General features: G+C 40.5%; 1 long non-coding RNA gene across 2 annotated transcripts in view; it reads right to left on the bottom strand.

Annotated features, from left to right (window-relative positions):
• Nucleotides 1-3,022: 3,022 nt before the first annotated feature.
• LOC307213572 overlaps nucleotides 3,023-18,017 on the bottom strand; it is a 39,397-nt gene continuing 24,402 nt past the window's right edge. Inside the window, exons 5-9 of one of the 2 annotated variants that reach the window (XR_013837572.1) lie at nucleotides 8,569-8,635; nucleotides 7,696-7,800; nucleotides 6,807-6,895; nucleotides 5,265-5,369; nucleotides 3,023-5,083 (exon numbers count right to left, since the gene is read on the bottom strand). This is a non-coding gene — a long non-coding RNA (uncharacterized lncRNA). Of the gene's footprint in view, nucleotides 5,084-5,264; nucleotides 5,370-6,806; nucleotides 6,900-7,695; nucleotides 7,801-8,568; nucleotides 8,636-12,074; nucleotides 12,578-18,017 lie in introns of those variants that run through there. The other variant, XR_013837573.1, reaches the window with a different exon arrangement.

Consider the following 18,017-nt stretch of genomic DNA (forward strand, 5'->3'; position numbering starts at 1 on the left):
TAAAAATATTACAAAACATCTTTATATTGGAGGCTTTTAAATTCCTGAAACTATGAACTTTAGTGCACAAAAGGGCTTCTGTGTATTAAACAGGAAAATACACACCAAAAGAATGTTGTTTACACTGATTTTCCATGCATGCAAAACCCAAATCATTTTCTTGGTCCATTATCATTACCATGTGGGTTTTAAAAAAATAAATAGAGGTCAATTCATTAAAATGTAAGTGGGCCATTTGTTCACATTCCCCCTGATGTGTTCCACATATAGCCAGAGATCAAGAAAGGTCATAGAAATAAGTAATTCAAGCTCCCACAGCTACTTAAAATAAAGCCACAAAAATATAATGGGAAGGAGCACATGGTTCCTAGGTTCAGTCCATCTGCATCTGCAGTGTAATAGATCTTGGACAGCAAGACAGAGAAACATCTGCTGGGGGGAGGACTTTAGACAGTTTTATATTTCTTTTCTTTATACAGTGTGGCCACTGAACTTGAAGGGCAATGGCTACAGGGAAGCTGCAGAGACACTTCTTCACTCTTCCCCCTCACACAGTTCTTCCAGTGAAAATCACTCCCTAAGTTGTTTTCATTCCCACAAATGAAAATATGCAAGTATGTTTGTTTATTTATTTTACTTCACTGGAGGCAAAAACTGCTGGGTGTGTCCTTTCCCTACTTTTTACCAGTAGAAAAAATGGCATGGAGTTAAGAAGGGCCACTCCTCCTGTCCTAGACTTCTACTTCTGATTGCAGCTTCAGTGGCTACATTCGGGTTTTCAGAACAAAACAGAACACACCCATCCTGAGACCCAGAGAGCTGGTGCTAGAGGAGTCGTTACTTAGCTAGAGAGACCAATGATTAAGGCAATTTAAAGACATTCAGAAGAAGGTGGACCACAACTTTTAACAAACATAAAAGAAAGGACACTCCTACTATAGATGCAACAACTAGTCCTAGTCAGTGGCGTAGCGTGGGGGGTGCAGGGGGGGCCAGCCGCACCGGGCGCAACATCTGGGGGTTAGGGAAATCCACGGGTTAGGGGGCGCAAATCCATGGGTTAGGGGGTGCAAATTACTTGCCCCGAGTGCTGATAACCCATGCTACGCCACTGGTCCTAGTCCTGTTTTTGTGTTTTCTTTAGCACAGAGGTAGCCAACACTGTGTCCTCCAGAAGTTGCTGGACTCCAACTCCCATCATCCCTCACCATTCATTCTGGCTGGGCCTATGGGAGTTAGAGTTCAGAAACATCTGGAGGGCATCATATTTGCTGCAGCTGCTCTAGGACATGAAGAGAGAGCAGTTACTTCCAGAGTGCTAGGGTTTTCTAGGCCAGACTGAAAGAAGGCCTGAAGCAAGATGCCTCTAACCTATGCATTCATATGCATACCTTCCCCTGTTGCTATGCATTTTGAACCATTTTTGTTGTTGTTGGAGAACTGCATTGCAAGATTCAGAGAACTGCAAAGTTTGACTAATGGCTGCATTTTGGTTTATGTATTGTTTCGGGAAGAGTGATTTAGGTAGGGTTGCATTGAAATGCAAACTGAACCAAATTTTATTCATATATAGCAACACAATTGGATTCAGGAAAAGGCCAGACAAGTTCTAAAAGAAAAAAATGGCTTGCCTAAAGTGCTTCCCTCATTGTGAGATGTGAGGTTACAGGGAACCAGGCAGAGGCCCTTCTCGGTGGTGGGACCCACCCTGTGGAACACCCTCCCATCAGATGTCAAGGAAATAAACAACTATCTGACCTTTAGAAGACATCTGAAGGCAGCCCTGTTTGATGTTTGATGTTTTATTCTGTTTTGAATCTGTTGGGAACTGCCCTGAGTGGCTAGGGAAACCCAGCTAGATGGGTGGGGTATTAACAACAACAGTAATAATTACTAGTGATTTCTCCATTGAAGGTTTGAGCCAGAGAATTGCTGATTTCTAGCTCAGTTGTTTTGCTTGTACACTACCCTAGATCTTTATCCATACTCTGCACGAGTGATGCTACACTGTGCATGAATTTACAGCAGTGTTGCAGCCTGTACAGTATTGGTGGAAGTTTGTTTGTTTGTTTTAAATAGCCTTGTTCCAGCATCACTGTGCTGCTGCATGGCAGGAAAGGATGCATATGCATACTGCAGGGGAAATTGGAGATTCCATTATTTAGCTCTTGGAAGAAGGGGGGGGGGGCGGGAAGAATTGTTGGGTTCCTACAGTTCAGATCAATGTGACAGATTCAGATGAGAGTGCAGTACTGCCATGATGCAGTAGAGTGTTTACTTTTAAGTAATATTTGCTTCAACCACTTTGCTGTAAGTGGTTAAGATCTGTCAACAGGACTATTGCTGCTGCATCATGTTGTTGTTGTTGTTGTTGTTGTATACCCCACCCATTTGGCTGGGTTTCCCTAGCTACTCTGGGCAGTTTCCAGCACATATAAAAACATAATAAAACATCAAACGTTAAAAACTTCCCTAAGTGAAATCTCTCTGCTGTAAAATTCTAAAAAAGCAGTAATTCGCTCTAGAATATTTGATTGCACTAGTTAGAAGAGTGTTTTTCTGTTCACAGAGTTATTTTAGGATCTTCTTAAATGCAAACATATTTTAACCATTTTAAAGCATCCCAAATAATCACATTGTGGCAGGAGATCACAGCAACTGAAAGGAGTATCTTAACATTGTTCCTAGAAGCAATTTGGTTTTAACTTGATGCAATTAAAGAGAAAATGGCGTGACCTTGTCCATGCATTCAGTTAATGCATCACATTTACTTCTTGATTGCTTGTGAACTCTCAAAGGAATCATTTTTGTAAGAATTTTCAGAGCAATAACTATGTTAAGTTTGTTGCAGCAAAAACAATGAAAAGTTTTGTTGGTCCTTAAATACTAACAGATCTTATTATGGCACACGTTTTCATTGACTAGAGTCCAGTTCATAAGATACACAATGTCTCATAGGAGCTTGTAAACAGTAAGGTCAGAGGGAAATAACATGCAAAATGTACAAATACTGACAATTGAATGAGACCTAGAATTTATGTAAAATAACTACAGTGACTCTTTACAATAACAGTTACGAGTGATAAATCAACTTGGCACTGCTGAGTTAACTTCTGTAGTTGGAAAGGGAAATATTGTCTTTATTTATACTCAAATCAAAAATTCTGGACAGTGGCTGCCAATCAGTGTTCTAGATGGACTGTTCTAGATGGACCAATAATCTGACACAATGGAAGGATTGGCATCTGGGTTTGTTGCAAAGTCTGGTCCTTGTACACATGTCTCTGTTATTGAGGAATGGTAGATGTTTTAGATGGGGTGTGTCTGTAAGCAATAACAGGCCTACCACCCACAGTCTGAAAGAGAGAAGTATTATTGCCTGGTTGTAAATCCTTGATGATGTATTTGGCAACAAGTGCTGTTGTGTCTCTTTCATTTCTGGGTCTGTCATTACTAAATTATTCACAGGTATCAATCTGAACTCGTAACTCTGCTTTATCACTTCATTGTGTGGGTGGGTTCTGTAGACTTAGGAAAGTCTGGTGTAAAACCTTAAATTGTGAGTAAAAACTCTAATGCAAGTGTAAGCAATGTTATGCACTCTAGATGTTGTGAGCTACAACTCCCATCAGCCCTGGCCACTGGCCTTGCTCTCTAGAGCTGTTGAAAGTTGTAGTCCAAAACTACAAGCAAAACTAAAGTAGATGTGGTTGTATAGCAGGGCTTAGCTATAGACAATAGATTTTGTGGTGAGTCCTGGGTGGAAGCTGGAAGCACATAGATATATGTAGGGGTCATTAGGTTTCCAATATAAGATAGTGTCTATATGTTCTATGATTCTATGTCCATTATGCAATTGTATAGTAGTGACAAGAACATACACCTTCTACATGGACTAGTCTAGGCTCAACTTGATGTTGGGGTGGAAGTTGCCAAAGTTCTGGTGGGACTTCTCAAACAAACCAGCAATGGTAGCTATTCCTTCCAATTCCCTAGAAATTCCGCGTTATTTCCCTCACTGCTAATCTGGCTGCTGGCATATAATACGTCTCTTTGTGTCCCTTGTAACTTCTTTCTTTGTCACTATGGTTCCAACATAGTGTTTTTATGCAGCTTTACACACTGTTTTTAACTCTAAAGGGTGCAACCCCTCCACCTCCATTTCCCGCCAAGCTCATTTGAGAAATGGTCATCAGAAAAATCCAGCTGGAACAGGATTTCTAGCAGGTAGAGTTTGGTCAGCATGCTTTGCTGTAGTTTGGTACTGCTCACAACAAATAGGCTGCACACACTCTGCATACTAAGTAGAACCTAAATTCTTAAACTGACCACAGTAAGACCAAATCCACTTGATGAAATGATCCATAAAAGTGTGAGTTGCTGTAAGTGACCTACTCTAGAATTAGGAAACTTTTGAGCCCAGTTATTTGCTTAACTGATATGTAAGAGATTGCCCTAGTAACTGTACCTCCGTCTGTTTGATATGTATGAGGGCTTTGAATATTTTATAATGGTTGAGGTTGTATTTACTTCAAGCAACAGCTTCAAAAAGCGCACACATGCAGCTGAATTAAAATCCCAGTAAATTCTTTGTTGTCCAAATCAGCATGGAATAATAGTTTGGATTTTTAAATTCGCTGCTTTGAAGGCTTCTCCAGTAGGTAATATTCTAGGTGTCTTCTTATAAGGATTTTAAAACTATTATTTAACATCTACTCCTGGTCTGATTTCTCAGACAGATAATGAGTGTTTTAATCTTCATGTGAAGAACAAGAAGCAGAATTGTAAAGATGCTACAGAGAAAGGCGCTGGGGAACACATTTGTGAGCCGCCACAAATTCTCAGGGAAGCGTGGGCATAAATTCAGCACACATCAGATCTTAATAGAACATAATATACTCCAGAAAGCGAAGAGATAATATATCCTGATGTATTCAGTATTTGACTTTGATGTAAGCTTAAGCATTATTCCATATGTTTTATTCTAGCACAAAATTAATCCTGGCTGGATACCATTGCACATTAATTATCAACTATGACTAAGTCCGACTGTCTTGTTTTCATAAGGTTATGTATGAGATATCTGCAGTGAGACAGCAAGGTTTTAAGAATATCATTAAGAACTGCTACAGTTAATATTGGCCTTTCTGAAGCACTTAGTAAGATTTGCATGTGCTTCAGTTATTCTTCCCCATGTTTAGAATGACATGAGGTGTTTGAGCAGGTTTACAATATTAAAGCAGAAAACTATATAATATACTTACATCCTAGTGTTAATACCATGTCTACTCATCCATGGACTCTAGATGCAATGAAGAATTTGGGGTGCAATCCAGGCACAGCTAAATACTTCTAAGTCCCATGGATTTCTGTGGGAGAGTTAAGCAGGTGCAGAACTCTCACTTACTGGGCAGGACACATCCAAGTTTAAGCACTTTTAAGGGGCATTGAAGTTAGCACACTCTTGTATGTTCCTGGCAGGACACCAAGGAGGGGGGGGGAGGATGCCAGCGAGGGGTGTAGCCACAACTGGTACACACTGGGACAAGCTGTAGATGGGGAAGGGGAAGTTGGGGACTTAGGGGGTACTTACTGAACTTCGGAGGATGTTGAAGGGGCAGCTGATAGTTCATGGGAGCCAGGGGAAGGGCTCCCAGAAGGGCTCACCAGAACCAGAGATGCCCCCATATCTGTGAACAGGGCAGGCTTCTGAGGCATTGGGAACTACGGGAAGTGCACTCCAGGAGACTGAGGCAGGCAAGGGAAGACAGCCCAGCTCAGTAGTGGACCAGGTGGAGATCATGGGACTTGTTAAGTCTGAAAGGAAGTTGTGGTCACTCAGCTGGATTAAACTCAGGGCTGTTGAGGATCACATGCTTTTGTCAAGTGGAGAGACACAGCTGCTCAGTTGCAGTAAGCTCAGGTGCATCAATCAAGACTGGGAAGGATAGAAGGAAGCAAGGCAGAGACACTGTTTGTTCAACTTTCTCTGTTGATGGACCACAGCTTGGGTGCTTTGGGAATGCCCCTAGATTGTGACTTTGGGACTGATCCCAAGTGCTTCAACCCCCGCTGGATCTTCTGCAGAGGCTGGAACCTGACCTTATGGATTGACTTCAGACCTTGCTCGTTGTATTGGACCTAGACTGGTATTTGACCATTTGGACCATCTGGCTACTCTGTAATGTTACCCTTGGGGCTATGTGCACCATCAGGACTGACCTCCGAGTATGCCGAGGTTCAGGACACAAACTATATTAAATGGGATTTATTCCTAGTTAACTATGCATATGATTGAACCCTTAAGAAAGTTTACAGTTGGGTGGATCATGCTTAAGAAGCAGAGAAAAACACACTTACTTAATTCTCCTATTGACCTTTTGAGCTGATTGTTATATATTTTATAGGGATTAACTTGATCAGCCTATGTCAGTCTGGTGCCCTCCAGATGTTTTGGACTACAACTCCCACAATGGGAATTGCAGTCCAAAACTTCTGGTGGATACCAGGTTGGCAAAGGTTGCACTAGATGCTCGTCTGAGCTGAGGTTCCCCATCCAGTGTGAATGCAGCAGAACCTCAATGATATTACATCATTCAGAGAAAAGTGAATGATACAAAAGGAGAAAAATATGGAAGTAGGTGGGGACATGTTTCCCCAGTTTTCAAACACAGTGATTTTATACATTTAATTGAAACTTAGCATTTAACAGTTCTAAATTCTGACTACCTTTATTTAAGTGAACTTTGAGACCCCTGATATTCTCTGCTGTTACCTTTACGTATTGTATGTTATCCTATTCATACCTTTCAGAAGCATGTTAAAAGTAGTCAATTAGGCACACAGAGACAATTGTTCCTTCTGAAGTCATAACTGAATTCTGGGTACCAGACTTCTTCCTCGAAGAATGGAAAGATTAAATAACTTCAAACATCTTACGTGCTGCATTTTTCTGCCACATAACATCATGGAAATTGTGATGGTGGAATAATTGTCTCTATAGGACAGCATAGTAAGCAGATGTTCATACGCCCCAAAGGAACAAATGAAGACAGCATGATGGTTGCTCCTCATTTCCAAATACTGGATTCTATTAATGAAGATAAATGTAAACTGCATTCTTCCCCAGTAATGCTTTTGCACGTTAAGCAATTGCAATTGCTATAGTTGTAACTGCAGGAAAACAGCAATTAACAACAATCATGCAGTTACTACAGAGACAATATCCTTCTGGTGTTTGAAGGATGTGATGCACACAGTTACCAATAGGACACAACATAATTTCTGCACAGAGAAGTGAATCATTCTATGAAAACAATTACAGTTTCCCATATTATATGTTTCTTCAGAACAATAATACTAATCAAAGAATGAGACAATGCTATTTGGCAAACAAATAGCTAAGTGCTCTAGAAACACTAAGATTTTTTTCGGGAAGAATGAAGATCTCAAGTGGGGCCTGGCATAGCAGTATAGTGTATGAATTCAAAATTGTATTCTATAGTGGTATGGTAATAGAAAGGTTTTATCTGCTGATATAGTGTGACTCCTAAAGTTTTAGGGTCTTAATGCTGACAGATGCCTCCTTAGTAAAATATTGATGCTTTCAAACAATATTTGTTCCTATGTGGTAGATCTGGATATGTCTGTAGAGCCCTTACTGAAGAGAATAGCTATACTCTGAGCACTTCTTACCCTGCATTCTTCAGACATGTGATGCTTCAGTCCACTGTGAATTAACCATTCAAAGCTTTGAATTGTGTTTTCAGAATTGTTCTGAGACAAAGCCATAAGCTGGTTCTGATAAACAATAAAATGGAGTTAAAGATTATTATTATTTACTCTGTATGTTCTCAAGATCCTGCATTGGAAACCTACAGTGAAACAGATATTTAATAACAACATCTCTTCACAGAATAGCTAGTTGCTTATAAAAATGCAAGAAATCCCTTAATTCACCCACACCAGCCTAATGCCAACCCCCTTTTGCTTTGGGTCCAGTAATCATTTAACTACATTTGGCTTGGCAGTCCTAGGAATGAGTTCATGATTCTTAAGTGTTGGTGCTAAGCTGCTGCAAGAGAAAGAAAATACCTTTGGGGGAAAGGCAGAGGTAGAGCATCTGCTTGCATGCAGAAGATCACAGGTTCAATCCCTGGCATCTGCAGGCAGGACTGGGAGAGATTTCCTATCTGAAATTCTGGAGAGTCACTGTCAGTGCAGAATTTGCTGAGCTAGATGGACACTAGCGGGTCTGACTCATTTGAGATGGGCTTTTCAGATCTAAGCCATCTCAGAAAGGGGTATAGCCAACCTCTTCTCAAGTACCTTCAGAGAAGTTCTCTAATGTTGTAGCATCCCAAGCTTTACTTAGACAGATGTATTGATTTTAGGATCAGAGTCAACCGCAAAATAATCATCATCATCATCATCATCATCATCATCATCATCACCACTTTGGGAAATGGATCTATACAGACTTAAAGTACAAGCAGAGGTTCCATTCACCCACACCAGTGTTTCAGATCACATGTGATTATTGAACAGGAGCAATTAATATTTCCATACCATAATTTCTAGTTTCAAGGTCCAAAGATGCTGCTTTCATATCTGTTTTGTTAGCTGTAGCAGACTCCTGTAGATTAAAGTGGAAACAATGGTGAAAGAACGTTTAGATCCAAATACCCTGATGAACATCCTGTCTTGATTTCAGGCATAATGATGAAGTAAATATTACCTTGATTAAAGAGCTTTTAAAAAAATTGTAAATGAACTATGAATGTTTGGACTTGAATGAAATTTGGCAGACTAGTTGGCAAACAGAGAGATTCATTGAGCCATGTCGTTTCCAGCAAAATGTCACCGGGGAAAAAGAAAATTCAGCCCAGGTCTTAGCGCTTAACTACATTTGAGTTACTTCATTGCTTCTTCTAACATATTCAGCCAGAAAAATACTTTTATTTATTTATTTATTATTTTGGCCAGGCCAATAATCAGATCACCATATATATTATGCTGTTCTTTGAGATTCCTGACTTCGTGTGGAACCAGTTACTAATGGGAGAACTTAAAAGGAATGATGTGCCCATTTTACTGCAACACTGAAACCTGTAAATCCCAACCTATTTGATCACACAGAAAGGGTGTAAAGAATTTGTTTGTTCCCATCACTGGAGGGAAAAGTATCTGTAGGCAGGAGAGTTCCATACAGACATTGGGGCTCCTGTACACATAAAGATAATTAGAGGATGGAACCGGTATTCTACTGGGCCAATAGGAGGAAGTGGGCCCTCCATACCTTTCTTTCCAGCACTTGGGCCTTTCCTCAGGCTGCCTCCACCCAACTCTCCAGACCACACTCTTCATCTTGGGCCAGCCATCCTCAAATACTCTTGCCAGGCTGCAATGTGCCTTTAAACTGTGGTAATGCTTTTTGCCTCCCTTGGTGGAGAGAAATGAGGGTGGGAGTAAGTAAACACCTTTTGTGGCTGGAATATAGCCAATGGTACAAAGGTAAAAGTTGCACCCATTGATCTGCCCTCTTTTGCCTCCAGCCCCAGCAGATTTCTCATAAGGAATGCAGCCCTCAGGTTGAAAAAAGTTGCCACCCTTGCTTAAGATAGTAAGGCCACTGCAGAAACTAACAGTTCCTAAGCCCTGACTGTGCATGCCCGCCAGGGCAGAAGGGAATAGGGAGAAGATTCTGCTCTAAGCTTACACCTGTGACCTCTAATATTTGCAACTTAACTATATCAGCTTCAGATGGAGCTTCTGATTGGTAGTTCTTGATTAAATAAATAGCCACATATTGTCAATTTCCATACATGATTGTCCCCTTCCAGAGAAGCAGCTTCTGTAATAGAAGTTTGGAGGCCCATTTTCTATGAGTTGCTTCAGTGCCATTGGAATAACATTTAAATGATCCAGCCCCATGGATGTTGATCTTTCCCGTGCAACTGGAAACCGCTCTCCTGATTCTCATCAGCTGGACCCCAGTCTACACAGCTGGAACATTTAAATGTTACTGCATGCATCAACACATTTGATTCCCCCCCCCACCTTCATTTTAGGAAACAGCTGCTACTGTTGCACAGCAACATTACCTTCTACTAAATTCTTACATTTCCCACTGTCTTTTTTTGCAGCTTAAACTAAAAGGACTGGATATTATCAGTTACTTCTCCAGCTTTTAGAGGCTTTAATTCAAAGTTTCCTGTTTTGCTACTCTTTGCTGTTCATTAAGGCGGGTGGGGAGGGTGGGGAGAGAGAGCGCTGGCATTTTTTAGCCAGAGCCTGATAAGTTCAAAAGAAACCGAAGCCTTTGAAAAGACAGCAGCAAGAACATCTGAACAACAAGTAAAAGAACTGACTGTTTCTCTAGGGAATCGGAGGTAATGCACAGGGCTTTCTGTGGATCTTGTCTTTAATTTAGGCTCATATGAATTCACACCTTTTTTTAAAAAAAAGCCAGGGGAAAAAGGAGACAAAACTCTCCTAATATTATTTATTTCAGGATTGCTGGACTAACTTAGTTTTAATGTCAAAATAGTCATAGTCCATCTATTACAGGTTTATGACTTTGGATGTTCTAAATATGTTTTATTTGGCAATCAGCCTCTTATAGTTGTTTTAACTGAGAGTCTTTTAGTTCTTTTGCTCTTACAGTTGTTTTAACTGCATGTCCTTGTTTGTGTTTAGTTCTTATTTGTTTTAATTATCAGTTTTTTATCCATCCACTATCCGTGCCTAATCTTGTATTTTATCCAGATGTTTTATCCTATGCCTTATCGGTTAAAAAATCCTAACTGCTATTTTATCTATATGCTTTTTTAATCCTGGTCTGAGACCGTAATAAAGTTCATTCATGTTTTATTTGTAATTATTTTATGATTGAATGTCCATTAGTCACTCTGGGCAGCATGCAAATATTTTAGGAAAGATAGAATGAATGAACAAAGAAGTACAACCTTTCATCAGTGCAGTAACTTCTGCTTTTGCCAAACAGCAACTTATCTAAAATATAGGGTTGCATTCAACGTAGCAGTAAAGCTAAGCAAATCGTTCCGTCGGTGCAAGGATTTCTCCTTGTGCAGTGCAACATTATTCCTCTCCCCCCTCTGCACATGCTCTAAATCTCTTCTGGAGCTACCCCAACCCTCTGGATCAGATTTTGGGGTGGTGGGGGTACATGCCAGCGGAAGAGGGGACGAGTCTTGTTGCAGTCGTGTTATTCCTTACTAGCACAATTATTTAGTTTAATACCACTCACAAAAAGGCGAACTTGTGCAAGGCACTTCCACAGGCTGTAAAACTGCACATAGCTGGTGCAAATTCCAGTTGGGATGTTTCAAATATCTACTGCCAGCTGAATGTGCAAATTACTGTGAATTTCACTGACAACATTCCTCTATAATGTCTAAATCTCTTTTCACCAATGGTGCATATTGAACAGGGTTCATAGGAAGTATGAAACTGAGATGCCAATTCTAAAGTCACACAGGAAAAGGTTCCACTGAAATCCAAGGAAGTGTTTAGGATTAAGGAAGAAGAAAAGCTATATACAACTCTATTGCTTCCTTCTGTTAATCACAGCATGCAACAGAGCTAAGGAATAAAGACGGTAGACAGCAGGATGAACCATCTTGGATTTATGCCTCTTGAACAATTCCAGAGGTCTTCTTCCTTTTGAAAATACTTAGCTAGAGATAAATAGGCTCCTGAAGAAATACAGTTGCCTCGATACAAATGGCTCATTTCTCAGATGTTAAGCCTGCCTGATTGCAACAGAACTGACTTCCAGCTGATGTATTTGTGTCTGAATTTAAGATTATAACCTTTGCAATGCTTTTAATCATTCTGCAGCGAGTGTGCATATATGCTATATAGGATGGACCAAGAAGCCTATTTGAAACTTAATTTTCTAGTCAATCCCACTGAACTTTTCCTTCAGGGAGACTAGAATTACATAAATTGCACTTTCTTTGAATTGCTTCAATATATGAATTACACCACCGTATGGTGTCCCTGGGCCAGATTCAATTCTTTGCATTCAAACTGTGACTAAAGCATGTTACCTTATACAAAAAACATGAACTGGAGAGGGTGAATTTTATGGGAGACATTAATCTATGCCAAAGCTGTTAGTCAGTCATGGTAGGTGGCATTAAATTTTGCATGCTATGCCCATTGTGTGTAGCTCCAGTGGTCATTCTCTCTAGAAAGGAAAATAATTGTACAAAGAGAGAGCGATTCACTTTTTAAATCAATTTCCTTATATGTATCAAAGTATATATAACTCAAATATACTATCATCTCCCTTCAGCTCATTCCTTCTTGGATATGCCCAGCAAGGTGCATCTCAATCCTTCCCTCCCTTTAACAATACAAATAAGAAACAAACAGGTCCAGCATCTTGCCATCTGAGGCAGATGAGCAAATCACCACCCCACCAGTCAGTTCTATTGTACCCAAGGCTGACCAAGTTATTTTTGGCGCCTGAAGCAGAACGTATAACAAATGCCTCTGCCTGGGAGGAAAAGTGCAACCATATTAAATTTAATAACTTACAATTTGCAGCTTTTTCTTTTTTTAAAAAAATATTTTTTATTAACTGGCCAATCAAATCAAATCAAATCAAATCAAATCAAATCAAATCAAATCACATCACATAAATTCCGAATTACAAAGCCAAATTTTAAATTTTGTTGAGGGGACCCATATTTCAAGATCCGAAGGGGGACTCTGCGTTAATGTCCAAATCAGTCCAAACAAAGTTCATAATTCTATCCAGTCTTATCTTGCTGTTTCCACATCTCATCTTGTTCGTATATTTTCTCATTTTTCCTTATGATCTCTTCTGATAATCTCCTTAAGCCGATAAACACCAATAATAATCCTGTGTGAATTTTTCCATTCGTCCAATCCTCAAATCGAGATGGTTTCCATATATCGCATTCATAGATAACATTGCTCTTTCCATCATTAATCACAGAACTGTCGCTCTTAAGTCCCTCTGAGGAGATTCACCCACAATAAAAAAACAGCTCTATTTCTCTATTTCTCCTCCCAGACTTAAGTCCTCCGACAGAACTTCCCAATATGGTGATGGTATTTTTAACTGTGTCATTCCAAAGCCCTTATACATTCCACACTCTTCTTAAAAGATGCTTTGGTTAGAAAGTTTATCTCCACACAGACGTAAATCCACAGCTTAAGTCCTTCAAACGACATTTCTGACTTGTGGGGGGGGGGATTCTTGTTTAATCACATAGAGGAAAGAAAGGAAAGTTTTTTCCCCTCCCCCATCCAGTCCCTTTGCCATACCAAGTCTTGATGTATCTTCATCTGATTGATTCATGTTCCTCCGACTCGTCTTGTTTATCAGAGATCTCTTCTGTTAGCAGTCTTTACTCCCCCTCCTTCCTTGAAATATGTGCATTCGCTTCATCCTAATCATTTCTTTTGAAGTTCTTGCAGCTAGAGGTGCGGATCAGAGGCAGCGTCCAGGAGCGCCGAAATCCACAGGAGGGCATTTTGCCTAGTGCCCCCATCCCCACAAATTCGGGGGTGGTATAGGGCACAGCAGGCAAGGGCAGCCCCCCCCCACAATCCTGGGGGGTAGGGAGGCTATTTACTCCCATCACAGCCTCCAAATTACCTCGTGTGGGTCGGAGAGATGTTTTTGTCAGCCATCTTCTGATGCGCCTCTAGTGGCCCCTCAATTTGCAGCTTTTTCATGACATCCACAACTAGCTGCCTGAGATTACCACCTCACTCTGCCTAATAGTAGGGCTGGCCCTGGAAAATAATGCCTTTAAAAAGTCCAGAAGGTTAATCAGAGCAAAATAAAAATCTCTGGAGCTAAATAGACAAGGAATTTCATGTTTGAAAACCCACAATAAACATCTGCCAGAGACCTGCTTCCCTCAGAAAAGAAGAGGTTTAGTGACGAGAACCTGCTCGCCATCCGTAAATAATCAGTCTCACACCAAGATGGGTTACAGAAATCTGGCCGCAGCTCTCTCTAGAAGCTGCTGCAGCCCCAACCTTTATTGTGTGCCCAAGAAAAGATACAAATTCAAGGAAAGAGCTTTGCCTCAGTCAGCAGATAAAAGACAATACAATACAATACATTAGTCTCATGTTCTCACACCAGACCACGCAGTTGATCATGCTATGCTACGTGAACCAATCATCGGATGGCATGAGCTGTCCACGCGCTGCTCATGCTTCCAAGCAATGCTTTCTGCTATGAAATCACCTTGCAATAATAAACTTTTGCCCATGCTCTTATGGACAAATGACCATATTCCCACAGTTTAGCAGAGGGATATGCAGGCTAGCAATAAAATTCTATAAGCCTCAATCTGGACATCTTGCCCATGTGTTTCCATATTGCCAACTCAAGTTGTGTTATACATAGAGGTTATGAAGTCCAGCCAGCTATTCTGAGATGTAGATTTGAGCTATTTATGCTTGTATCACATTTCTTGGATATAGCTGTCAAATCCTTTCTTGACAGCTTGCAAATATTTAATGAGCAAGAACACAACTCTCTTTTTTTTAAAAAATGCTTGAGTTTATGTTTTCTCTTCCAAATACATCCTACTTTTCCTTTGCTACTGTTCTGTTATGCCCTTGTTTTATTAAAGGCTCTGACCCCCATAAAGAGCTTACTTGAGCCACAGTGGATGTTGTTTCACTGCTTGGCAAACCAATCACAAATATTTTCAAATATTGTCTTCCTATATTTTTAATCTAGGCAACATTATCAGCACTTAAGCCAAGAACAAATGCCTGGATATTCAGAAAGTGCCAAGGAGTCCCTAAAACTATACCAACAAGTTTAAGGGAGGGGAGAAATATTTTGCTGAAAATCCATGGCTATTCATTTGTTGTCCAGCAGAGGGTGACCTAAGTATTCTATAAAGCCAAAACACCAGTCTTCTGCTTTTATCAGTGTTTTCTTCTATACTGTCTAATAAGATGTGCCTGCAGCTTACAATAATTTTGAAAATAGACAGAGAGTCATATTTTCTCTAATTATCTTTGCTAGTTACAAAACACAATGAAGGGAATAAATCTTAATTAAAATATTTAAAATGTTCCATGGAAAATATGAAAAGTGTGTTCACCGTATCAACAACAATGAGTTTTGTGGCACCTTAAAGACCAACCAGTGTATTGTGACATAAGCTTTAATGGACTAGAGGTGGTCTCTAGTTCATCAAAGTCATTCAATAGGTTTGCTTCATTTTTATAATTTTGAGTTTTGTTATCTGTTGTTTTACTGTAAACTGCTTTGAGTACACTCTGGTGTAGAAAAGCACAATAGAAATTATTTAAAGAAATGATTAAATAGATATTGACCATTGTTATGCCACAGGCCAGATCCTGATCTCCCCCATCCCCTGTGGGGCAATTCTGACAGGTAATCAATCACCTGATGTCACAATGAAATCGGGTGACCCATATATGCCTGCATGGTTTGAAACAAAGTCCTGTGGGCAAAGGCACAGGCTCCTGACAAGCCTTAGTGATCAGCTGATCATTGGCGCTTGCAGAGCTCAACACACAGGGCTTTGCAAACTCATGGGCCAAATGGGGAGAGCCTGAAGGGCCTCAATCATTATATAGAATGAAGTGATACTAAAAGGCTGAAAGAAGAAATCTCCACATCATCATCAGCACCATCATCATTATTCATTTCATTTTTATACCACTTTATATTTTTAAGAAAAAAACCTCAAAGCGGTTTGCAACAAGTTAAAACATTAACTAAAACCATCCAGAATAAAACACTACAGAAAGTCAGATACAAAGAATACATTCAAAGCAACATAATTAACAGGAAACTAAAATATTATCTTAAAGATTTTAAAATAAAACAAACAAATATAAATTAAACTCCCCCAAAAAAACCCCCAATACATTACTCAGTGTCGCACATCCTCTAATAAGATACTTCATCACTTTTCCGCAATGTATGATCTGATTGCTATGTTACATTCATGCAGAATTTTTACACGGAATTGGCATATGATGTACAGTGCAATTCTTAGAAACTATAGGTAAAGGTAAAGGTACCCCTGCCCGTATGGGCCAGTCTTGACAGACTCTGGGGTTGTGCGCCCATCTCACTCAAGAGGCCGAGGGCCAGCGCTGTCCGGAGACACTTCCGGGTCACGTGGCCAGCGTGACATCGCTGCTCTGGCGAGCCAGAGCTGCACACGGAAACGCCGTTTACCTTCCCACCAGTAAGCGGTCCCTATTTATCTACTTGCACCCGGGGGTGCTTTCGAACTGCTAGGTTGGCAGGTGCTGGGACCGAGCAGCGGGAGTGCACCCCGCCGCGGGGATTCGAACTGCTGACCTTTTGATCGGCAAGCCCTAGGCGCTGAGGCTTTTACCCACAGCGCCACCCGCGTCCCACGGAATTTTACACGGAATTGGCATATGATGTACAGTGCAATTCTTAGAAACTATACTTGGAAGTAAATCCACTAGGCTTGGATTCTAAGTTTGTGTCAGTGGAACTCCTCTGATGGGATGTTCCCCCTGGCCAAAGGAGAATGGGAAGATGATTTTTACTCATTCTTCCTACAACCCCCAGCAGTATTTAAAAATCTGGTCTAGGCAGTTGAAGAAGAACCCTCTAGAACAGTGGGGAAGGCAATGCAGGAGGAGAGCTTAGGGGAACAAGTGAAAATTGCCTCCATCCTTTCAGCTAATGAGAGCCTACACTGGACCAGAGTCTCTTCTGTGACTAGAAGGCAACCTATTGTTTGCAGAAGGGCAATTCAGGATGCAAGGCACTGAATTCACTCCTTGGTAAGTGCATTTAGATTTGCAGTCTCAATTCCTCACTGCCCTGCATAGCCATTTTTACCAATACAAAGCAAATGCAATGTGGAGGCAAAATGCTAATCTGTTATCCTTGGCTTATTTGGGCACAATTAAATATATAAGATTGCCGAACAATGGTAAATGATGCCAACTGGTTTGCATTCACCACAGATACTTCAGAAAACTCTCAGCACAATTTTAAAAGGCAATATTAGAATGATACCATCAGCATAAGCATTTATATCTTATTGGCTTCCAGAATTTGTTCACATACAGGGGTGCGAACCTGAACAAAATATTGGGGGAGGGGGAGGTAAGCCCCGCCCCATATAACAGATCACATGAGGCAGTACACATAAACAATTTGAATGGCAATGCCCATCAACTTGGGTGGGGGCTCAAATATCTTATGGGGGAGCTGAAGACCCCTCAGCTCCTAGGAGTTGGCTCCTATGTTCGTATACCACACTGGAAATATCCCTGGACTATTCAAATAACTGGAGGCAAAGTTCCAAAGCCTTATTTGGGCATTTACAAAGTCTATCCATGGAGGTGACACCAGTTGAGGGTGGAGGTGTACGTCATCACCACTTCCAATGTTTCTGATTAATAGAAGGGCTACAATACTGCCAGATGGTTTGGTGGAAAGTATAAATACAATTTAAATAATTAAAAAAGTGTCTGTGGTTGTAATTAGGCCTGAATAGTGCAGTTCTGTAAACAAACCCTGATCTGAAATATTATGGTTGCCATTTTGCAACCTGCCAACCTTCTCATGAATCTATTCATGAATTATTCCACAGAAATGAGCATTATGCATTCTTGTGATTTCTGTATTCTCATATCATTTAATGCCAAATCATTTGTATGCTCACAATAATCTAAATCTTCCACCAAACCATCTTTAGTCTGATTTCTGTGCCAAATCAGAGTGGCACAAGAACAACTGTTTATATATATCCCATAATGCACTACAAATAACTGGAGTCTTTAACTGGAGTGAGCAACTGACAATGTTTTGGAAGGCTATGAGTCAGGAAGGTAAATAGGATCTTTGTCATCTGTCCCCAAGAGACCTGTAACAAGAAACTCCTGACTCACCCAAATACTGTGAGTCAGGAAGGTAAATAGGATCTTTGTCATTTGTCCCCAACCGAACGGTAACAAGAAAC

Source organism: Podarcis cretensis (assembly GCF_951804945.1).
Source record: "Podarcis cretensis genome assembly, chromosome: 3".
Lineage (NCBI taxonomy): Eukaryota > Metazoa > Chordata > Lepidosauria > Squamata > Lacertidae > Podarcis > Podarcis cretensis.